The sequence below is a fragment of the Hevea brasiliensis genome, chromosome 15 (assembly GCF_030052815.1).
Source record: "Hevea brasiliensis isolate MT/VB/25A 57/8 chromosome 15, ASM3005281v1, whole genome shotgun sequence".
In the NCBI taxonomy this organism is placed as follows: Eukaryota; Viridiplantae; Streptophyta; class Magnoliopsida; order Malpighiales; family Euphorbiaceae; genus Hevea; species Hevea brasiliensis.
Window position 1 is genome coordinate 4,261,685 of NC_079507.1, and position 25,030 is coordinate 4,286,714.

General features: G+C 30.9%; 1 pseudogene; it reads right to left on the reverse strand.

Annotated features, from left to right (window-relative positions):
* LOC131169015 (uncharacterized) overlaps positions 1-24,535 on the reverse strand; it is a 38,353-nt pseudogene extending 13,818 nt beyond the window's left edge.
* Positions 24,536-25,030: the final 495 nt, after the last annotated feature.

Here is a 25,030-nt window from a genome sequence, read left to right on the forward strand (position 1 = left end):
CAGCCTACTCTGCTGCTCTGTCCGTCTATCTACCTGCGACAACAATGAAAAAGCTATCGCTGAGTAAAATTTACTCAATGGTGCATAATAACAATTTAAAATACGGTACATAAAACTTTTATTGATAATTTACAATTCAAACAATTCACAATTTTTCAAAGCTCACATAACACAAATTTAATTAAACAATTGAATAACACAGTTTTGTCAATCAATAACACAACTTAGGTCATGACACAAAATATTTCGAACATGCTATGTTGTACACCACGACAAGACATACTCACCCCACTAATCGAAAGCAATGAGAAAGGTGGCTAGCTAGCTAATGAGTACTCATCCAAACTCACCTCAGACTGACAAGCCAGAGAGGGAGGAAAATAATCAAATATCAAACTCAACCCAACAAGTGGAGGAGGAATAGAGTAAGGGACATCCATGCCAAGTGTGAATAAAAAACAATTTCAAATCATATTATTGAAATATTTCATGCAAACATAATCCATTTCCAAAGTCAATTTTCCATTTACAAAGTAGGCAACACAATAATTTCTAATAAAATTCCCAAAGCCAAAAAAATAAAAAATTATTCATAACTCATGTCTCCAAATAAAATTTCTAGTAAAAGCAATGAATATAAAAATATTGTGCACAAACCTCGGATGAGTCACCTCTTGGCCTTAACTCAATGTTCCTTATGCTCTTCAATATTCTTTTCAACTGAAATACAAAATTTAAAGTTTTTCATTACTCAGTTAAATTTTTTCTAATCATAACATCCCATAATTAAATTTTATTGATACTACTCCTTTCATTAGTCAACCTATAATGTTGACCTTTTTAGGTAATATGGATAAGTTGATTCTAGCATCAACATTTCACAATTTACAATTTAATATGCTGTCAATATAATGCAATTTACCCTTTTTACAAGTTGGCGTTCATTGCCAAATTACTTCAAGCATTATTGTATGTAAATGTCAAATTCTCAAATTTTGTGTGCTAGAATGGTCTAGCTTTATTTCTCTTGGTTTTTAACTTATGGTCAAATAAGTAAAATTGTAGCTCTATGTCTTATTGCACTCGGGGAAAAATTTTAGGTTATTCTGAGTTGTATAGACCAAGATATGGTCAATTTACTAAAGCTAGACAAATTGCACTAAAATGGCAACTTTAGGTCATTTTTAGGTCATTTCTGGTTCTGGCAGTTTTTATACCTGAAATTGTGCAAGCTATTTGACTTGCTTATGGTCATTTTTGGGTTTTGGTGTCTTCATAAGAGTTGTAGCTCTAGGTCTAATCTATTCATGGTAAAAATTTCAGGTCATTTGGACCTGTTTTGAGTGAGTTATGTCCAAAAAACTAATTGCTGCCCAAATGGTCAATTTTCAGGCTTACAAGTCACTAATCCGGATTTGGCCATTTTTCAAGTCACTTTCTGGATAGAATTTAGGTAGGCTTTCTTCATGAAAGTTGGCACATTTTGTGCCTAATTTCACCTCCAATTAGCTTCATACCAATTGGAGCCACACACTTAGGGTTATAGGTCCATTCGCACACTGCCCTCTACATGCTTTTCAAACACCAAACCAAACACATTTTTACCAATTACATCTTCACTTCTCCATACCATTCTGCATTTGGCACTAACCAAAACCATTCAATTCTTTATATTATAGGTCAACTTGGACAGAATATAACCACTTCAAAATGCATCAAATGCAATCACAATTCACAAAGTTCAAACCCAACAATATATATATATATATATATATATATATATATATATAATTACTTCTAATTATCACACATACCTCCATCATCAAATTACATACCTATCACTACTATTCCATACACATGTGCTGCCATTTTTGTACACTACAACAATATTTCATGAACTTAAACATTACCCATTTCCATTATGAGGCTGCCCAAAAATTACACATACACATCAACTTCCATTTTCACTTTTCAAGCTTACAAATCAAACTTTATACATGAAAACCAACTCCAATACATTTAAACACTTAATTTAACATCTCAAACAACCATTTACATGCAAAGACAAGCTATACATGATGAAGTTACATGGCTACCGAAATGCTCCATCACCAATAATTCATCAAATCTCAAACTTCTTCCATAATTCAACTACCCACAACCTTAGTTACACTTTTAATGAAACAAGAATTGAAAATAACCACTTACCTCTTTTGGACTTCCTCAAAATTCCACTAAAACTTATCTTTCTTGCTTCCTTATTGCTGCCCAAGGTGTGTAGGTAAGGTTTAGTGAAGGAACCTAGTGAAAAAGGTGACTTGATCAAGGTTGCATAGAGGTCGGCAATGGTGATTTGGAATGGAGCTTGAATTCGGCCAAAGTGAATTTGTGAGGAAGAAGATGATGTTGAGCTGTCCACTAAGGCATTATATATGGCCACTTAATACATAATTAGTGGACCACTAAGTTAGCTTAATAATTAATTATTCCAAAGTTTCTAAATTCTCACATTTTACCTCATTTCTTTTACTATTTAATTTATGTACCACCATTTTAATTTTCATGATATTTTTAAAGTTTAATATCATTTATTTTTAATGGACATTTAGGTCAAAAGACAACTCGGGGTGTCAAATGATCACAATGCCCCTATTTAAGTTGTATTCCCGATTTTTCGGTAACACTAATTTTTATCGGTTTCTCGATTTCTTGTTTTTCTTTGTACTAATTAATTAATTCTTCTTTGATATTTCTAATGACATTTATACTTCAATAAGTCTTTAATTATGTCTCAAAACTAAATTCTGAGGGTTTTCTGCAGTCCTGGGGTCGGCTATTGCCTGCGCCATAACTTCTCCGTGCGATCACCCATCGCTGCGGTGCTGGCTCATTTAACTTAGTTTCATTTCATTGCTATTATTTTTCCTTTGTTTTTCTTGTATTTTCCTTTCTTGTATTTCATTATTTTATGTCTCCTCACTAACATTTAAATGTAGTTCTAGGCATCCTAGCTGTCCGGATGAACACTGGTCACCGGAACAGTAGAACGCACTACCGAACATAGGGGTGTTACAATTCTTACTTTATGTGTAACATTATATATATATAAAACCAAAAGGCTTAAGGGAATGATCTACCATCTTCCCCACAATCTTTTTCTAGTTCTTCTCCCTCTTTATTTTCTACAATTACCTTTAAAGACTTAAACAATGCACATTTGGTTTATTTGCATCCCAAGACTTGAATTATTAAGTTGCAAGGCTGGATTTAGTTTTGGATTCTAAGGATAGTCTCAACTAAAAATGCAGAAAAATTCATTTTATTAGAAATAGGAATATCATAAACTTTCTTTTCAACATATATGTATATGACATATTTATATGAATTTGTGTTTTGCATTTGTATTTGTAGGAACTCAATTAGGTCCATAGACATGACTACTAAGATTAGGATAATGCAAGCCACTAAATATGCTCCACATAAAAATGTCATTCTTGATTCTAAAATTGAATAATGGTCATCCATAAGCGGTAAATTTCAGTGTTGTCTAATAGTGAATATGTAGCAAAAAGCAAAGAGGCAAGGAAAGAATGATGACATTGAGCTTATTCAAGGAAAAAAAATGAGAAGTATTTAGCCATAGAGTAGTCTAACATTTCAATTTAATTAAGGATGAATCTATCATCCAAAGGATCTAAGAGAAACATGCCTGGTCACATGTGAAACAGTGAAAACCATCCATATAGTCAATGGCTATCCATATGACATCACAAGGAATGCCTTTCTTCATGCACGTTCTACCAACCTGCAAGTGCAAAAGGCTCAATAACAAGAAGAAAGGATATATGATGTCTAACTATCAAAGGCCTACAATAAAAGCAATAGACAAAACTTTGCAAAAGGGAACTATTAAAACTTGACTTTCCATAGTTATAAATAAATAAAAATTAATCTAGCTTGAGATCTCGTAGTGGCCAACATATTGACATAATGCATTAACACGGTACCTCACGAACCCTTTTACTAGAATTATAGCTCCAATGGCATTGTTGATAACCTAAAACTACACAAGTTGTCAAATGTAATTGTTTAACGCTTTGAGTAAACTCACCATTCTTTTTTCTTTTTTTTTTTTTCTAAAAATTGGATACAAATGCCATGACCTTTGTCTAACATGATGTTAGGATTTCAACCCATGGCTTCCCCCCTTCACCATTTCTACCAACTATTAGTCTATTAGTAGTCATGCTATGACAAAATTTGCAAATACAAGTCTTCTATTTAAGTTTAACCAAAAAAAGTTGAGGAAAATTACATACTAAGAAAAATTTTGACCGAACTTATTTTGTCACAAATGTTTACTAGTATTAAAATTTAAAGGTAGATTAAATGAAAGCCCACAAAGCACTATGGTTCTTAAGCAATTAGAAATTAAGGCTATAAGAGGAATTATGGTGAGAGAGAGAGAGAGAGAGAGAGAGAGAGAGAGAAGCAACCTAAGTCCAACACTAGTGTAAACCAACCTCCCCCCACCCAAAAAAAAAAAAAAAAAATTCATCCCCCTCCATCAACAAGGCACCATACACACATATATATTGCCTTCCAACACATAACCAATTAATGTTTGAATATAAATTCTTTCTAAAATTCTTATATGGTATTGCCCTTCATACTATCAGTGTAAAGGTGGCAAATTATTCAACCATTATAAAAGGGTACTAATGGGTAGAGTTGTGTATGATTTTCAAGAGTCCCCAACCAAGAACCAATTATATATATATATATATATATATAACCTTTTCATTTCCAATCATGAGGAGATTAGAGGCTCTAGATTCAGATCCCTCACCAATTTCTTCATCGAAAGATGCAGTTACTATCACTGATCATGATCCTACTCTAGATCTTCCTATTGCTCTCTACAAAGATAAATGTACATTTACTTATCCTATTTCCTCTTTTGTGTCTTATGATCATTTGTCCTCTCCTCGATGTTTTATTGCTTCTTTGGATTCTATCCATATCCCTAAAATTGTTATTGAGACATTATCTCATCCTGGTTGGTGTGCTACTATGAAAGAAGAAATAGAGGCTTTAGATACAAATGGTACATGAAAACTAGTGCCTTTGGTTATTGTTAAGAAAATTATTGGTTGCAAATGGGTATTTAAAGTGAAAATGAATCTTGATGGTTCTATAGCCAGATTAAAGCACATCTTATAGCCAAAAGACATTCAATTGTTTATCTCTCTACTAGCTACATATGATTGGCCTTTGCATCAGTTAGATATCAAGAATGGTTTTCTCGTTGATCTTTAGGAGGAAGTGTATAAGGAGCAACCACTAAGATTTATTACTTTGGGAAAGTTGGGTAAAGTTTGCTTTATGGCTTGAAACAAAGTTCTCGAGCTTGGTTTGAAAGATAAATGAAGAAGTAAAAGAGATTGGTATGTAGAAAAGTACATGCAATCATTCAATATTCTATAGATAATCTGAAGCTACCCTAGTCTTATTGGTAGTGTAAGTGGATGATATTGTTATCACTAGAAGTGATTCTGCAGGCATTTCATCCATTAAACACTTCATTCAAATCCAATATCAAAAAAAAAAAAAAAAAGATGGGCTTGCTAAAGTATTTTTTGGATATTGAAGTTATGAGAAGTAAGAAAGGTATCTTCTTATCTCAACGAAAGTATGTTCTTGATCTATTGATAGAAATAGGAAAGTTAGGTGTTAAGCCTTACAGTGCACCAATGATCCCAAATTTGCAACTTGTAACACAGAATGGTAAGTTGTTTGAAAATCCAGAAAAGTATAAGAGGCTAGTGGGTAAATTGAACTACCTTACAGTAACTCGTTTTGATATTACATATTCAATCAATTTGGTGAGTCAGTTTGTCTTCCCTAACTGATGCTTATTAGGAAGCTTTAGGACAAATCTTGTGTTATTTTAAGGGAGCACAAGGGAGAGGATTATTATTTAGTAATCATGGGCATTTAAATATTGAGTGTTTTTAAGATGCAAACTAGGAAAGATCTAAGGCTGATAGAAGATCGATTATTGTGTATTATGTCTTTATTGGAGGTAATTTGGTGTCTTAGAGAAGTAAAAAGCAGAGTGTAGTCTCTTGATCTAACGTTGAATCAGAATACAGAGCTATAGTATAATAAGTGTATAAGATAATGTGGATACTTAAATTATTAGATGAGGTTGGCCTTAAGAAATCTTTGCCTGCACAATTGTGGTGTGATAATCAAGCTACCCTTCATATTACTTCTAATTCTCTATTTCATGAAGGGACCAAGCATATTGAGATTGATTGCCATTTTGTCCGTAAAAACCTTCAACAAGAGATCATCTTAACACGGCACATTAAAATAGGAAAGCAATAAGGAGATATATTTACAAAAGCTTTGAGTGGAGCTTGGGTTGACTACTTATGTAACAAGTTTGGAATGATAAATATCTATGCTCCAACTTGAGGGGGAGTGTTATAGAAATTGATATGTATAGGATATCCTAATTAAAGAAGGATTCCTACCTGCTGTAGAATTCCTAGATAGTATAAGAGATATATACATATGTGTGTATGTGTGTGTGTGTGTGTGTGTGGGCGTCGGGGTGTAAACCTCTTATGTAATCAATGAAAACACCATTCCTCACAATTATAAATACATTAAATCACCTTATTATTTTTAATTTTACATGTATCTTATATATAAAAATTACATAATTAAAAAGCAGTTAAAAGGTGTACTCTATGATATAAATGTACAACTACATTATATATAGCAACTAGGCTTTAATCCCAAATATTATATAATATACTTAATTCTAAAATATATACGAACCCTATAGATTAGGGTTATATAATTTAAAAATAGCTAAAAGTTATGTTATATGATACATTGTATATTAATAACCAAATCAATTTTAGAGCTTAAATGCTAATTTAAGAATTACTTGTATCGGAAAAACAACATAAAATTGTTTCAAGAACCAGAAATGTACATAACTGAACTGAAACTGAAGAACCGAAAACTGAACTAAATCAGAACCAAAACATCGATGAATCGAATTGAAATTTTAGTTCGATTCCAGTTCCAAGATAGACCTCGAACTACGACTGGAACATACTAATGGGTATTAAATGAATAAAAAAACAATCAATATGTGCTGCCACCACCACTACTAATCTATCACCAATTGCATAAATGGGTAGATTAGAGTTTGTTTGGGTGACATTGATATAGGCATTCACACAATTTTAAATGGAAAATGAATTGTTAGACTAGTCATTTACACCCTAGCCCATAATTGCCTAAGCCACTTATATGCCACTTCTATGGTACGCCACCTAACACCCCACCCTCCCCCTCTTCTTTTCTCCCCCTTCTCTTCTCGACTTCATGCACTACCCAACTATTTCTCATCCTTTTTGTCATCGTGAGTAGCAACTATTATGGCTATTACAACAAATAAAGAGCCATTTCATTGTGATTATAAATACCCAATTCCAAAACAAGAAATGTCATGTCAAAAGGCTAAATTCTTGTATACATTGGCCAATAAATTATGTATTGGCCATAGTTTAGAAGCCTGCCTATAACTAGGGGTGAGCATTCGATTAACTAAACTAAATTTTCAACTAATTGAATTGTTAACCGACTCTAAAATTATTAAACTAATCAAACCAAATCGTAATTAAGAGAAAAACCAAAATTACCTAAAACTGAAAATATTTAATTGATTATCGGTTATAAAACCGAATTAATAAGAAAATAAAATATAAATTTTATATTATCAATTAATCAATTAAATATTAATAAAAATATATTTACAATCCTTTTTTATTAAAAAAAAGACAATAAATATGATTTAATATATAAGAAAATATTGTAAGTTAAATATTATTATAAAATAATAAAAATAATAATTATAAATTATATTATTAATAAAATTTTAATTAATATATTAATGAATATAAATTGGGTTATTCCGATTAGTTTAGTTACCAAATCAAAGATAACCAGATTGATGACTTAAAATCCAAAGTTTTTATTATTATTAATCAAAATTTAAACCGAACCGAACTTATTCTCACCAAAATAATTGAATTTTATTAGTACAGTTCAGTTATTTAGTTATAACCAAATAATGCACATCCCTACCTACAACATTGATGAATGCTACTATGCCCATAGAACCCCATTCAACCATACTTTCAAGGTTTTGCACTCCCTTTTTTTAGACAGAACTCTGAGAAATAGCAAAGGAAAGCAAATGTTCTCCACAAACAACATTTTATGCGCTTGAAGGTTGTGCATATAGCTTTACAAGCTACTGAACTCACTGTAGGCCTTTAATTAACTGTCCCTTGAAGTTTTACGAACTTCTCCAACACAATACACACAAAAAAAATATATATTTAATAAAACTACTAAAAAGGATAGCCTTTCCACAATTCTCATTGCCAATTAGAGAGGGAAGGGCAGAACATTAAGCACAGAAGTCTTATTGTAACACATAACATTTTATCAAACAAAGATAGTTGAAAACCAAGGGAGTGGTGATGCCATACACAATAAGGTGGTGGATACCTGTAGTTATCTTCCTTTCATTCCTTCTTTTGTCCTCTAATTTCACATTCCCTTATTGCAAACTCTATAACCCATCTTGTCGACAAAGGACTTTCTAGTACAGTGATGACTGCAAACTGATACAAATGCATGAAGCAAACATATATATATATATATATTTACACACACATACCGACATATATTTTCATACTTAACATTCATTCATTAACAGCAAAATAAGACATCCAAATATTCATCAGTCAATTTTCAAAGGTTAAAATTCATTCCATAAGCTATATATTGTATGTCTGATGCAGTATGAATGTAAATCTAACAACAAACCCAATACAACATGCACACAAAAAAAGTCATTGCAAGAGGAAATAATTAGATTCAAAGAGAAAAGGCTAAAAGCGTCAAGTAAATTACCAAATGCATGAGATAAAGATTTCAGAACAGCAGTGGGTGAAGCAAATGGACCAAATGTAATGACAGGATATGAGGCTGAAGAAATGAATTGAATAATTGATTCCTTTCTCAAATCAATCTGCTGGTTATAGATCGTTGACAGTAAATTAGATATAAGAGTGAGCTTAAAGATTTTTAAATAGTTTGCTGTAATTCTCATTACCTCATTGTGTGGTGTCAGCAAGAACTTCTAGTGCCTCTCCATTTGGAAGAATAGCTAGCACCCAAGGATGTGATTGATACAAGGATATAGTTTCAAGACCATAATCAAATGAATATGTGTTCCACATGAAACCTACATTTTTAAGATGAAACTACTTATATTTAGATGTTGTGGATCATGCCATAGACTTCCTAATTAGGTTTGGATTTGGAAGACTTTTTTAAATGAATGTAGAAAGGGAGTTTTGGGCATATGGTGCTGGGAATCTCTAAATACTAGAGTTCATTTGAGAACTCTATAAGAGTGTGATGTAAATTCAGAGTGGAAATGGTAAACAAATTAAAATGACTTGCTCGCTTCCCTATCCACTCAAGTGGTCCACCAACTTCCCTAGTTCCATAGGAGGAGGTACCATTAGGAGGCTGAACCAGGGGGAAAAAACATCATTAGCATTAAAGATGCTATAAGCATATAAATACAATTAGAGACAACAAAAAGGAATGAAATTTTAAATTTAACAACTAAAGGGTAGAAATATGGGAAAGGCCAACCTCAAGTTTGACAATCTGCTTTCCTAAAACAAATTCAAAAGTAGGAATACATGAAGGAATAGGATGACTGATGATCTATGACCAATAAATGGCTAAACTTATTCAAAATTAATGGTGAAATTTTATTTTAAATTAAAATTATTCAATGATTGAATTAATTTTATTTTTAATTTTTTTCTCATTTTACTTGTATATAATAAACATTTTGTGTTATTTGAAAACTATCAAACTTTCTTCAGCTTTCAAATTGTTATTTGATTTACTCTATTTTTAATTATTTCTATTAAATTTTATAAGTCTTAACTCTCAAATTTTGTTTACATTTCAATCGATTTTTTATTTTTGATTTCTTATAATATTACAAAGAGACTTTTGAGTCTAAAAACTTTAAAAATTAAATAGCGTCAACTATAAAAAAATTAATAAAAAAAAGTAATATAGCAAGAAAATGAAATTATTTATGGATGCATATCAAAATAAGCTTTTAATGTTGATTTTACATGTATTTTTTTTTATTTTTTATTTGTTGTTATTATTCATTTACTAGTCATTATGATGACACTTTTATATATACATACATTCTTATGTGTGTGTGTGTCAACTTATTTATTTCTTCTGCTATGTTCACATTATAAAAATTTGTAATTTAATTTTTTATATGATTTTTTGTTATTTTTTATATATGTTGTAATATTTTTATAATATTATATTTAATTATTTAAATTAAAATATTAATTTTAATAATAGTTTAATTAATTATATAAATAAAATATTTATTAATTTAAGAAAATTTTAGTTAGATAATATTTTTATGAAAGTTATGTGTTATTTTATTAACATATAATATTAACTTAATTATAAACTTAAATGTAATCTAATAAAAAAATATAATAATAAGTTGTAAAATATAAATAGGCAACGATTTTAAAAATTAAAATAAAGTAATAATAGATGTAAGTTCTCACATACATTATGTAAAAATATAACTAGGTTTTCTTATAGTCTTATACTCAAAATCAACAACCTAGCTAAGACTTACTAATAAATTAAAAAATAAAAAATATATTCATGCACATAAGGATATTAATAAATTATAATTAATCTAAATTTAAACTACGTAGATCCAAAAAAATTAAAATATCATATCATCACATGTAAAATACATTTTTTATGCAAAAATGATATTAATAATCCCAAATGTTATTGAATGTATCAATATTAAATTGAAAGAAATAGGAAAATCAATATATCTTAGCCTCTATAAAAATTATTGAATTTGCAAAGATATCATTTGATATTGTCAATAATAACAAAATCATAGTGATTACATTCACATATAACTACCTTCGAATAGTACTTGTGACATACAAAATAATAATTATCTATTACTATTTAAAAAAAAACTACAAATTTATAATAAATAAAATATTTGTCACTGAATAAGATTAGAATTTCATATCTATTGATATAAGAAAAAAAAATATTTACTTGAATAGTTAATTTTTAATAATAATTTTATAATTATGTTAACTAAATAGTTAATTTTTTAGAAGTAATTTTATAATTTAATATAATAAGTATGTAAATATTTAGAATAATTAAAAAAATAAATTAGTGGAAATTAAATTCAATGTTTAAAGTTGTTTATTAATTTTATTAGAATAACCTAATTAATTTTTAATGAATTAATAATACTTATAGAATTAAGAATATATAATTATAAGATGATTTTCTATATAAATAGAATTACTATTAAAATAATTTTAAAATTTCAATTTATATTAATTATAGTTATATTAGCAATTCAAATTATTTAGGGAAAGATAAGTTGTCGCTAAAAATTATTAGTTATGAATTTGTATAGAATAATTTTCTCATTGTTGAAAGTATTAGTGATGAATATGTCATCCTTAAAAGTATTAGCAACAACTTTATACCTAATAACTTCTTATTGCTAAAAGTATTAGCAATGAATATGTTGTCACTATAGGCAATTAGCAACAAATTATTCTTTGCTATTTATGTTATCAGTGACAAATACATATATATGTCGCTAGAGATATATTTTTATTAGTATTTTCATAAATAATATAAATCATAAAGGGGATTTTAGGCGGTGCTAATGTTCCTCCCTTCATAAATTTCTATATATTCTAAGCAATGTATGTACTGTAACGCCCTCACCGTAGGTAGTCCGTACATTTTACTGTTCCGACGACTAATGTCTATTCAGACAGTCAGGATGTCTGGAACTACACTTAAACTATAGTGAGGAGGCATAAATTAATGAAATAAATATTAAAAAAATATAGGAAAAATTTTGAGAAATAAAATAAAATTTAGAGAATTTATTAATTGGTATAAAAAATAAAAATAATCCGATGAGCATCATGAAAGGCATTTTGGTCAGTTCACCCCTAGAGGTGAATTTTGACTTAAATGTTAAATTAAAATTTGAAAATAGAATAATTAACATAAATTAATTTTATGAATTTGAATTTGAAAAATGAGAAGAGAAAGAAGAAGAAAAGAAAAGAAAAGAAAAGGAAAGAAAAGAAAAGAAAGGAAATAGAATTTATGAAATTTAAAAACAATAAAGTATACATAAATGTATATATATAAATAATCACAAGAGACAAAACCCCACCAACCATCTTCTTCTTCCTCTTCTCTCTCTCTCCTTGCCGTCTCCCTTGGTCTCTCCCTCCTCACCATTGTTATCAAGCTTCAAGCTTGATTTCCCAAGCTTTTACTCACCAAAACCCATAGACCCCTTTATTAAAAAGTTAGCCCACTCCATAAGGAAGCCATAGATACCCATAAGAAGCAAGAAAGTTGAGGTTTGGGAAGCTCAAGTAAGGTTAGTGCACTAATCCCTCTTCTTCTCTTTATTAAACATGAAAAGCATGTTTAGCTAAGCATAAATACCATTAAAATAAAAAGAAAATCTAGAGGAAAGAACCCTTGAATTTTTGGCAGCCATGGAACTTGAAGTTTATTGCTTTTAAGTGATGAAAAATGGTTCCATGAGAATGTGTAATTAGTTGAAATGTTTGGGTGTTTAATTGTGTAATGTTTGTGTAAATTTGAAACTTTGAAAACTAGGGTTTGTGTAAAATGTTGAAATTGATCTATTGGGATGAGATTATTGCTTATAGAAGTGTATTGCATGCAAATTGAAGTAAGGAAGTTGGAGGAGATTGAGTTTTGGAAGTGTCAATTTTCTGCAGGTTGTGTTTGTTGAGGGCAGTGTACATTTTAGGCCATAAATAAAATTGTGTGACCCCAATTGGTATGAGGCCAATTGGAGGTGAAACTAGACCCAAAATAGCCCATTTTCCATGAAGAAACCATGCCCAAATTCTATCCAAAACTTGACCTAAATACTGCCCAAATTCGGATTTCCCTGCAACCCAACCCAGAAAATGACCAAATGAACAGTACTGTTCATTTGGTCATAACTCTCTCTATACTGGTCCAAATGACCTAAAATACCCATGGAAAGTTTAGACATAGGGTTACACTTTTCATGAAGACCACTTAATCCAGTTTTTCCTTTAACAAATTCAAATTGTTAGCACAATTTGGGTCACTGAAACTGCCAACCCAGAAAATGACTAAATGAACAGTACGTGTTCATTTGGTCATCACTCTCTCTATACTGGTCCAAATGACCTAAACTTTTACCCATGGAAAGTTTAGACATAGAGCTACACTTTTCATGAAGACCACTTAACCCAGTTTTGCCTTTAACCAATTCAAATTGCTAGCACAAGTTGGGTCACTGAAACTGCCAACCCAGAAAATAACCAAATGAATAGTACATATTCATTTGGTCATAACTCTCTCTATACTGGTCCAAATGACCTAAAATTTTATCAATGGAAAGTTTAGACGTAGGGCTACACTTTTCATGAAGACCACTTAACCCATTTTTGCTTTTAACCAAATCAAATTGTTAGCACAATTTGAGTCACTAAAACTGCCAACCCAGAAATTGTCCAAAATACTGTTCCTTTGGTATGCTTGACCAGTTTTGGCAAAAATGCCATAACTTGGTCTCCAAAGCTGCAAATTGAGTGAAACTAGTGCCAAAAGTTTTATAAGACATAGCAAAACAATTTTTATGTTTTGACCAAGCTCTAGAAACCATTGCATCCTAGGGAAAATATTAGCCAAAGTTAGGAATTGAAATCTAGAAAATGTTAAGTTGAACCCAGAATGCCATTTGATACCTGTGTGTTCATTTGGCCATAACTCCCACTAGAAAATTCCATTTGAGATGTGCCAATATGATCTAGAAACATGATACTTAGGGCTACAACATTGATTCAGACACCTTTGTCAAATTCTAAGTGTAAAGACCCTAAAAAGAGGGTCAAACATACTGCCCTGAAGTTGGTTATTGCCCTTATAGGACTGAGAGTCCAGGTTAATACACTGACTATAACTCACTATACCAAGCTTGAAAAATTATGAAATTGTACCTGGGAGTCCCTAAGACATAGAGGAACAGATCTTATGAAGGAGCCTAAGTCTAAAAATGACCATAAAATGATCAAATGACTGGTCAAAGTTTATTGACCAAGAATTGTAAATTCTGGACAGCTTAGAGGCAAAGGGACCAGTTATGGTATTTTTACCATAACTTGAGTTATATAACTCCAAATTCAGTGATTCAAAAACTGAAATTCAAGTTTAAACATAGAGGAGCAATTGTTATGAAGGAAGTGTGACTAAATAGACATCCTAACCTAGTCAAATTCCTAGATAAAGATAACACATCAACATGAACCTAAAGAAAGGTTCATGGGAAAAATGCTATATATGATAATTAAAATACTCATAAGGAAAATTAAATATTAAAAATGATATGAATATGTAAATTGAGAATAATGTCCTATTAATATGAAATTAATGGTACTAATGAACAGTACTAGAAAATAGTAACAGTGAATAGTGCTAAATTAATTAAAAATGTTTAATTGCCCATAGTATACCTAGATTTATTTATTTAGTTTGGATAAATTGGTATACCAATTAGGGACTATAGATAGCAGTACTGCCTATCTAGAAAATCATGAACTGACAATATATGTCTGGTATGATTGTTCTATAGGCTATATGCCTACTTACTGGCCATTGTGCCTACTTTATTTCTGGCTTTACAAGCCTGACAGCAGGTCTCGTGCCCGACAGCTGGCCTCGGGCCTGACAGATGTATACAGGGTAGACATATGGTTGTCTAACCCGTATACTCCCGTGTATCCAGCTTTTATAATTTGTTATAGGTTTCTTGGGCATTGATAATAATTAATTAATACTGAATATACAATAAGTAAATAGGAAAGATCCCAATAATTTTAATTGTTTCCAAAGTATAATAAAAAAAATGTAAAAGACCCACAATTTATGATTTGTAATATTAATTCAATTGTTTAATTATTGTTATTATAAATTATGCACCACTAAGCGTTATGCTTAGTGCGTTGGTTTTCCATCGCGTAGGTACTAAAAATCAGCAGTCACCACAGTAGTATTTGGACAGAGTTCCGACCAGATCTTCCACCGATCAGAGTCACCTCACTAGTCTTTTGTATTTTGGTAGGGCTCATGCATAGACTAGTATTTTGGTTCATTGTGTCTAGTCATGATGTAATTACTAGTTTATGATGTATTTTATTTTGGACTTAAAATGAAAACTTATAATTTATTATCTATTAATTTCCATATGAATGCAATAGATGACACTTCATTTTGAGATCTCATAAATAGTTGTGAATGATATGATAAAAGAGAATATGATATAGAAATATGTGAGATGACTATGAATATGTTAACAGGTGATAGTGGAACCCGCCAGATGCTAATAAAACAGAGGAGGAATTATTCGGGTCTCCACAAAAATAAGATATAAAAAAAAAATTTCTACACTTAAATTACTTGATTTAAAGGACATTAAAATTTACAATAGACATGACAAGACAAGATAGGGTGCTCCGGCACCGAATGTGGCACTTTTTGCTTGGCTATACAATAGACGGGTAAGGGGCGTCACATGTACATTGAGTATACTAAATAATTTCTCAGAATTAAGAATAGCCCAATTATGAGACTAGGACCTTATTCGGTTGCGCATAATTTGGTTATCAAACTTCAGGCTCTTAGAAAACTGTGAAAATCAATTTTATTTGATTGGCATTTTATCTCAACTTCTTGAGAAGTTGTCACACCCTACCCCTTAGTAAGATGTAATATGATCCCGTAGTACATCTAATGATTTATCGTACTTCGCCTACTGGTAATCCATTAAATATACTACAAGGGATTTTAAGACCATTTTCTTACATTTTGGAAGTGGTGAGCATTTTGGTAGGAATAAAAACATTTAATTGAAGTTTGAAAACTAGTTAAGATTTTTATCCCATTTTATTTTTCCGCAAATTTTATAAAAATTTCGGCAGAGTGTCGTCTGTATTTGGGAAAAATAGTTCTTCAAAACCCGTGAAAAACACTTTCAAATAATTAATTTCAACTCCATTTGCAACCACCAAACTTCAAATCAATAGCAATAGCAACACTTCAATTCAAAATCCAAATTTCAAATCAAGAATTGATATCTCAAAATATTTCATAAACTCATGCACATTGCATTTTAAATATTTAATTTACATTCATAAGTTAATTTACAGACGCAAAATCTCAAAAATAATATTATTATACATTGACTGTACAACTGCTCAATCTACCTTAATACATATAACACTAAACCATTTACATCAAAATAATTACAAAGGTATTAACAAATACTCGTACAAAAATTCTTCAACTGTGCTCCTCTCTGACTGTAGCAGCTCACTCTGCTGCTATATCCTTTTCTCTATTTGCAAAAGTAAAGAAAGCTATCACTGAGTATAAAAATAGTCAGTGGTACACAATAAATATAAAATGTAAAATATAAAACATTTGTCATTAATTCATAGTTCAAATATTTCACAATTTTTTTTAAAATCACATTTATAACAAATTACAATTTAAACATTTCACAAATTTCAAAACTTAATATAACACAAATTTGATCAAATAATTTAATAATCATAGTGTTGCCAATCAATAACACAACTTAGGCTATGACACAAAATTTCCAAACATGCCGTGTTGTACACCACGACAAGGCAAACTCACCCCACTAATCGAAATCAATGAGGGAGGTGGCTAGCTGGCTAATGAGTACTCATCCAAACTCACCCCTTAGACTGGGAAGCCAGAGAGGGAGGAAAGTGATCAAATATCAAACTCACCCCACAAGTGGAGGAGGAACATATTAATATTGCCATGCCAAGTGTGAATTAAAAAACAATTTAAATCAAGTTATTAAAATATTTTATGCAAAACACAATCAATTTCTAAAGTCAAATTTCCATTCCCAAAGTGGCAACACATTAGTTCTCAAAATCCTTAATTAACACAATAATTTCACAATGCATAATTAAATAAATTTTCTATGAGAAAACGATAAATTAAGGTTTATTGTGCACAAACCTGACGTGAGTCGCCTCTAGGCCTTGACTCAGTCTCTTAGACCTTCCGGGTCTTTTTCAGCTGAAACACAAAATTTATAGTGTCTCAGTAACTTTGCCTCACAACAATTCCAATAATTAATTCCTATAGCTTAAACTTCATCCTTGAACATTTTCATGTTGAGGTTACTATTTATGGTACTATTCAAGTCAAAATATTGACTTTCTTATGCTTAAAAGGTATGGGAACTCCAACTATACTCACATACCACATTTTGGTCACCAATTTTGTTGGTTTTGGTTGTTTTCTCAAAACTTAGGTCTTTTAAGCAAAATTGCAAATTTTCAGTTTTAGTGTTCTATTTTGTACTGTTCCATTGGTCATGTTGCTGTTAGAATTTGGCCAAATTTTCTTCATAGAAATTGTTCCTTATTATCTTAACTTTATTTTTCTTTTTGAATCACTCCATTTGAATAAGCCATCCCATAAATAGTGACTCCACTACTCAAACATTTGTCCAAGTATAGAGTTTAAATACGCATTACTACTCGGCCAATCCTTCATCAATAAGCCTTAAGGTCTTTCAATATATTAATAATATAGCATTTCTTTATATCATACTAACATATATTAAAATTTATTATTATTATTAATGTCCGCTTAAAAAATATTTTTTAATTGATATAAATGATCTTTTATAAAACAAGCGAAGGCTTCAAAATATTATAATAACTTTTCTTGAATTGGAGTTTGATATGTTATCTAAACTTGGCCTAAGGATGATAATGTGTATACCCCATTCTCCACCTACTAATATTTTTTAAAAAAATTAGAGAAAAATTAAGATTTCAAATCTTTTTTTTTTGAAAGTAAAAAAATACATCTAATAGCACTTGTTAGAGATCTCTGGGGAGAATTTTTCCTGATCGGCCATATAAAAGAATACATTCATAGACTTGACACCACATCCAACCCAAGGCAATGGGTGTATGAATTTTTTCCACTTATATGTTTCTCACTCATCTCATCTTTTTTCGATATGGGAATTCTACACTTATATATTCCCAACATGTATTTATCTTTATTGGCTTTAAAAAATAGTATTGAAATAAGCATAAAGGGCGGGCTTAATGAAAAAAAAATCTATGTGAAATTTTAATTATTTTCAAATATTTTAAATTTAGTAATTTATCGTAACATATAAATTTATTCAATAATCAAAATTGAAATTCATTTACATGACAGCCGACTTGAATGAAAATATAACCTTTTTTCTTAATTGTGAAGTTCACATAATTATAACTAAAACTAATCATTTTTCGATGCAAAAATTGTTGTTTTTTAATCATTGCAACATAATTTGATATATATATATATATATATATATATATATATATATATATATATATAATGTGAATAATAAAATTTTTAATTAATTATAATTTTATTTCAAATATTAATAAATAAGTTGATTGATAAATTTGTTTTTATTGTTTTTTAAATTAGTTGACATACTAATAAAATGATAAATAAATTGAAAACAAAAGTACATAAAACACTTGACGATTTTTGAAGCTATTATTCTTAAAATTTTTAGATTTTAAATATAAGAAAAAGTTTTTTAAAAATAAATTTTTAAATTTTATAAGTTTTCTTTTTCCTCATGACTCTCTCTCTCTCTCTCTCTCTCTCTCTCTCTCTCTATATATATATATATATATAATTTGAAAAAATAATTCACACTGTTTCTAGCATTTAATGTATAACAACAATAATAACATTAAGAATGACCAAGTTTTCATCTCATACTAGTTATGGTCGATTATGTGGATTTTTTTACCTAGTATGTTAGCTACTTATTAACCATTTATAAACACTCTAACCAAACAAATAACTACTTACAATTTTAAATGCTTATAAACTCATATTAGCATATAAATATTAAGTGCTTATAAGCTTATAAGCTAATCCAAACACCCTCTGTAAGCATATGACCAAACAGTATCTCACGAAACTTGTAAATAAAGGCTATTACATTTATTTAAAACAATGGTTGGGAAGTAGGAGGTGGGGGGTAGGGCAAGTCATGAAGCAGAGTATAGGAGAGAGAGAGAGAGAGAGAGAGAGAGAGAGAGAGAGAGAGAGAGAGAATCTCTCATTTGGTTAGCTTGACTTATCGCAAAACTCAAGTTAAATAGACAGAAGGATGAAATCATTGATTAAATTAAATTTTAGGGGCAAATTGTTGAGTTTTCAAACCATAGGGACATGATCATTAATTATGACAAACTACAAGAACTCAATAATAATTTATCTCAAATTACTTTTTGTTGTATGCAGCACTTATTTCATAATAGTTTCTTCCCAAAATATAATATTTATTATTTATCAAACACTGCAAAACATTTTATTTTTTTGGTCAAAGGAAAATAATAGAAAAATATTTTATACTTATTAGCATTATATAGAAACTAAAGACTTTTGGTCAATTGATCTTGCTATATTATCTTGTCTTATACATTAATGCATTCCATCACTAAATTGGCCATGATCATTTTATATGATTTTGAAGAATTACTAAAGTTTCTCTCTTATAAATTGAACAAGAAAAGAGGAAGGGCGGGAGGGAATACAAAACTAGAAAGAAAGTACTTTTTACAAGTATTAGGATTGAAATAAAAGAGAGAGAGAGAGAGAGAGAGTGTGTGTGTACCTTTGGCGTTCAATTAATGGATAAAATTAATAGTGAACAATTTTTGAAATAAAAGGACTTGATTGTTAAAATTTATATTAAGAAAAAAAAACTTTTAGGACTTAACTATAAAAGCAAGTACACTTCTATGATTTCAGATGTTATTCCTTGATTGATAAGGATGAAAAGGTCATTTAAAAAAAAAGATTTATCAAATAATAAAGATTAACATATAGAAGCAAAATGAGATATATCAGACTTTCTTTTACATGTCTACTCTTTTCATTATAAGGAAGTGCATAGATGCATTACATGTTCCAATGAAATTGAATAGATGTCAAAATGTGTAGCAACTACATAACATAAAGCAGGAGCAAGGAAGGCATATTATAATTATTTTCAAGCATAAGTTTGATTATCTTCTAAGGGAAGGAGGATAACAATTTCAAAGGAAGAAGGAAATATAGTGAGAGAAGAAACAAAAACATCACAAATTTACAAAAAGTTTTACACCAGTCATTTAAATTTAAATATAAGTAATCTTGTTGATAGTTTTTAAAAAAATTCATGAAATTAGTGGCTGATTTGGTTTGTTTTGGACCGATTCAACCTGATTCCACTATGCTATTTCCAAGTCCGAAACCATTTCCAACTCCATTACTTAAAACCCCTTCTTTAATTCTAAGCTTCCTGATTGCTTAATTTAAATTTTTTTTCCTTCACCTCCTTGTTCCCTATGCCACCGATCTAAAAATAATTCGCTTGTAGAATAGTCTATCATGACTTTCATCAATAATTACCTCACATGCTTCAACTTATCACATAGATAGCCATGTTCATTACGTAGAAATAAGTAATAGAAAAAAAAAATACATTTCAAAATCATGTTTGTATTAGAAAACAGATATTCATAGCAACTTACTCAACAAACTTGTATTCTTCATAGAATCCTACTGACGGGTACTCAGTACAACTATATTCTTTATATCCATCAATCCCAATCCTACAATGAAGCCATTGTGTTCCTATTGTCATCATCAACAAAATAGGAATCAAATACCTCTCATCACATGATGTATAATTAAATAATATCAACTCAACTCAACTCAACTCAACTCAACTAAGACTTTATCCTAAAACTTTGGGGTCAGCTATATGGAATCGCTTTCTCCACTCTAAACGATTTTGGGTTAAATCCTAAAAAGTGTGTAATGCTTCTAGGTCATATTGTACTACTCTCCTCCAAGTTAATATAGGTCTACCCCTTCTTTTCTTTCTATCCTTTAACCTAATGTGATCTACTTGTCTAACTGGAGCCTCTATATGTCTACGCTTCACATGACCAAACCACCTCAATCTCCCTTCTCTCAACTTATCCTCAATTGGCACCACTCCTACCTTTTTTCAAATACTCTCATTACGGACTTTATTTAGTCTAGTATGACCACTCATCCACCTTAACATTCTCATCTCTGCAACTCTTATCTTAGACACATACGACTCTTTCAATGCCCAACACTCACAATCATATAATATGGCCGGTCGTATAGCTGTACGGTAAAATTTTCCTTTCAACTTATGGGGAATCTTACGATCACATAAAACTCTTATGGCATGTCTCCACTTCAACCATCCGGTTTTAATCCTATGACTAACATCCTCCTCACATCCCCCATCTACTTGAAGGACTAAGCTGAGGTATTTAAATTGATTACTTTGGGACAGTACTACTCCATCCAAACTAACTCATTCCCTATCACCAGTTTGGCCTTCACTGAACTTGCAATGCGTGTATTATGTCTTTGTTCTACTTAACTTAAAGCCCTTTGACTCTAAAGCACTTCTTCAATGCTTTAACTTTCTATTGACTCCTTCTGGTGTCTCATCTATCAAAACTATATCATCTGTAAACATCATGCACCAAGAGATACTCTCTTGTATATGTTTCGTCAATTCATCTAAAACTAATGTAAAAAGGTAAGGGCTTATAGCTGATCCTTGGTGTAATCCAACTAAGATCGGAAAATCTCTTGTGTCCCCTCCCATTGCACACACAATGATAGTTGCTCCTTCATACATATCTTTCAACACTTGTATGTACCTAATAGATACCATTTTTTGTTTTAACACTCTCCATAAGACATCTCTTGGAACACTATCATAAGCCTTCTCCAAATCAATAAAAACCATGTGTGGATCTTTCTTCACATCTCTACATTTCTCCATCAAGCTTCTAATGAGAAAGATCGCTTTCATAGTTGAATGACCGAGCATGAAGCCAAATTGATTGGGAGAGATAGAAGTATCATGACGTAGTCGATGCTCTACAAGTCTCTCCCACAACTTCATAGTATGGCTCATGAGTTTAATTCTCCTATAGTTTGAGCAACTCTATATGTCTCCCTTATTTTTAAAAATAGGTACTAAAATACTCCTCCTCCATTCATCAGGCATTTTCTCTGAATTTAGAATCTTATTAAATAATTTAGTTAACCATGCCACTCCCATATCTCCCAAACACTTCCACACTTCAAATGGTATTCCATCAGGTCCACAGGCTTTACCCACTTTCATTCTCTTAAGTGCTTCCTTTACTTCTAAAGCTCTAATCCTTCTAGTATAATTCACATTCCTTTCTATTGTTCTATAGTCTATATTCACGTCCACTTTGACTATTATTAAAGAGATCATCAAAATAATTTCTCCATCTTTCTTTAATGTCCTCATCTTTCACCAATACTTTTCCTTCTTTATCCTTAATGCACCTAACTTGATTGAGATCTTGACATTTCTTTTCTCTCCTCCTTGCTAATCTATAAATATCTTTCTCCCCTTATTTAGTTCCAAGTTTCTCATATAACTTTTCAAAGGCCTGCGCTCTTGCTTGACTAATTACCTTTTTTGCCTCTTTCTTTGCTATCTTATACTATTCATATGCCTCATTATTATCATATTTAGCTAATTTCTTATACCATTCTCTCTTTCTCTTCACTGCCTTTTGTATTTCCTCATTCCACCACCATCTCTCTTTTGAGGCTGGTCCATGTCCTCTAGACTCTCCAAGTACTTTTCTAACTACTTCTCTAATCTTTGATGCCATCTGTATCCACATATCATTGGCCTCCATATCCAGCTTCCATGCTTCGGACTCGAGAAGCTCATTTTTGAACTTCACTTGCTTTACTCCTTTGAACTCCCACCACTTTGTTCGAGCTACACTATTTCTTTTGACCTTACTTGAATTGTTCTTAAACTTGACATCCAAGACCACTAACTGATGTTGATTTGTTAAAGCCTCTCCTGGAATGACTTTGCAATCCTTGCATAGAGCTCTATTTGTCTTCCTAATTAAGAGGAAGTCAATTTGGATTATATGTTGCCCACTTTTGAAAGTCACTAAATGTGACTCTCTTTTTATAAAGTAGGTATTTGCTAGTATTAGGTCGTATGCCATAGCAAAATCCAAGATACTTTTTCCCTCCTCATTTCGACTGTCAAAACCAAAACCTCCAAGAACATTCTCATAACCTTACCTATCACTTCCTACATGTCCATTCAAATCTCCACTAATGAAAACATTCTCTTCATTCGGTATGCTTTGTATTAGATCTTCCATATCTTCCTAAAACCTTTGTTTACTCTCACTATCTAGTCCTATTTGTGGTGCATAAGCACTAACTACATTTATTGTTTCTCCTTCTAATACTAGCTTTACTAGTATAATTTTATCTCCTACTCTTTTCACAACTATTATAGCGTCTTTCAATGTCTTGTCTATGATTATACCCACTCTGTTCTTGTTTCTCTCCTTTCCGGTAAACCACAGTTTGTACCCTGAATTACCCACTTCCTTGCTTTTCTCTCCTACCCATTTAGTATATTGAATGCAAGCAATATTCACCCTTCTCCTTTCCAAGGTATCCACAAGCTCCATTAATTTTCCTATAAGTGATCTAACATTCCAAGTACCAACCCTGATTCTCCTCCCATCTTATAATGCCCTCACCATAGGTAGTTTGCACATTCTACTGTTTCGACGACTAATGTCTATTGGGATAGCCAGAATGTCTGAAACTACACTTAAACTATAGTGAGTAGGCATAAATAGATGGAATAAATGCTAAGAAAATATAGGATAAATTTAGAGAAAATAAAATAAAATTTGAGAATTTATTAATTAGTATAAAAATAATAAAAACAACCCGATGAGCACCACGAAGGGAATTATGGTCATTTCACCCCCAGAGGTGAATTTTGACCTAAATGTCCAAATAAAATTTGAGAGAATGAAATAATTAACATAAGTTAAAAATTATGAATTTAATTAGGAAAAAGAAGAAGAGAAAAGAAAAAAAGAAAAGAAAGGAAAAGAAAAGAAAAGAAAAAGGCTTTTAAAATTTTAAAAATTTAAGTACAACATATAGAATATATAAATACCCACAAGAGACAAAACTCACCAACCATCTTCTTCTCCACCACTTCTCTCTCTCCATGAGCCGGCTGCTTGGTTCTCTCCCTTCCACCATTATTGTCAAGCTTAAAGCTTAATTTCCTCTTCATTTACCCATCAAAACCTTTAGCCCTCTTCATTGAAAATCCTTCCCACTGCATAAGGAAGCTTTAGGTACCCATAAGAAGTAAGAAAGTTAAAGTTGAAGTTGAAGTTGGGTCATCAAGAGGTTAGTGCACTAAACTCCTAATCTCTTCTTTAAGCATGAAAATCATGCTAAACCAAGTGTAAATTTCATGAAATTAAAAAGGAAATTTGAGGGAGAGAGACATTTGAATTTTGGCAGCCATAAACTCTTTGGGGTTTGATGGTTTTAAATGATGAAAATTGGTTCCATGGGGATGTTTGATAAGTTGATATGATTAGAAGTGTAAATGTGTTAAGTTTGTATCAATTGGATAATTGAAATTAGGGTTTGTGTATATGAAATTGGGGATTTTTTGAAATTGTTGAAATTGACCTAATTGAGATGAGATTGTTGCTTATAGAAGTGCTATGTATGCCAATTGAAGTAAGGGAGTTAGAGGAAATTGAAAATTGGGAGT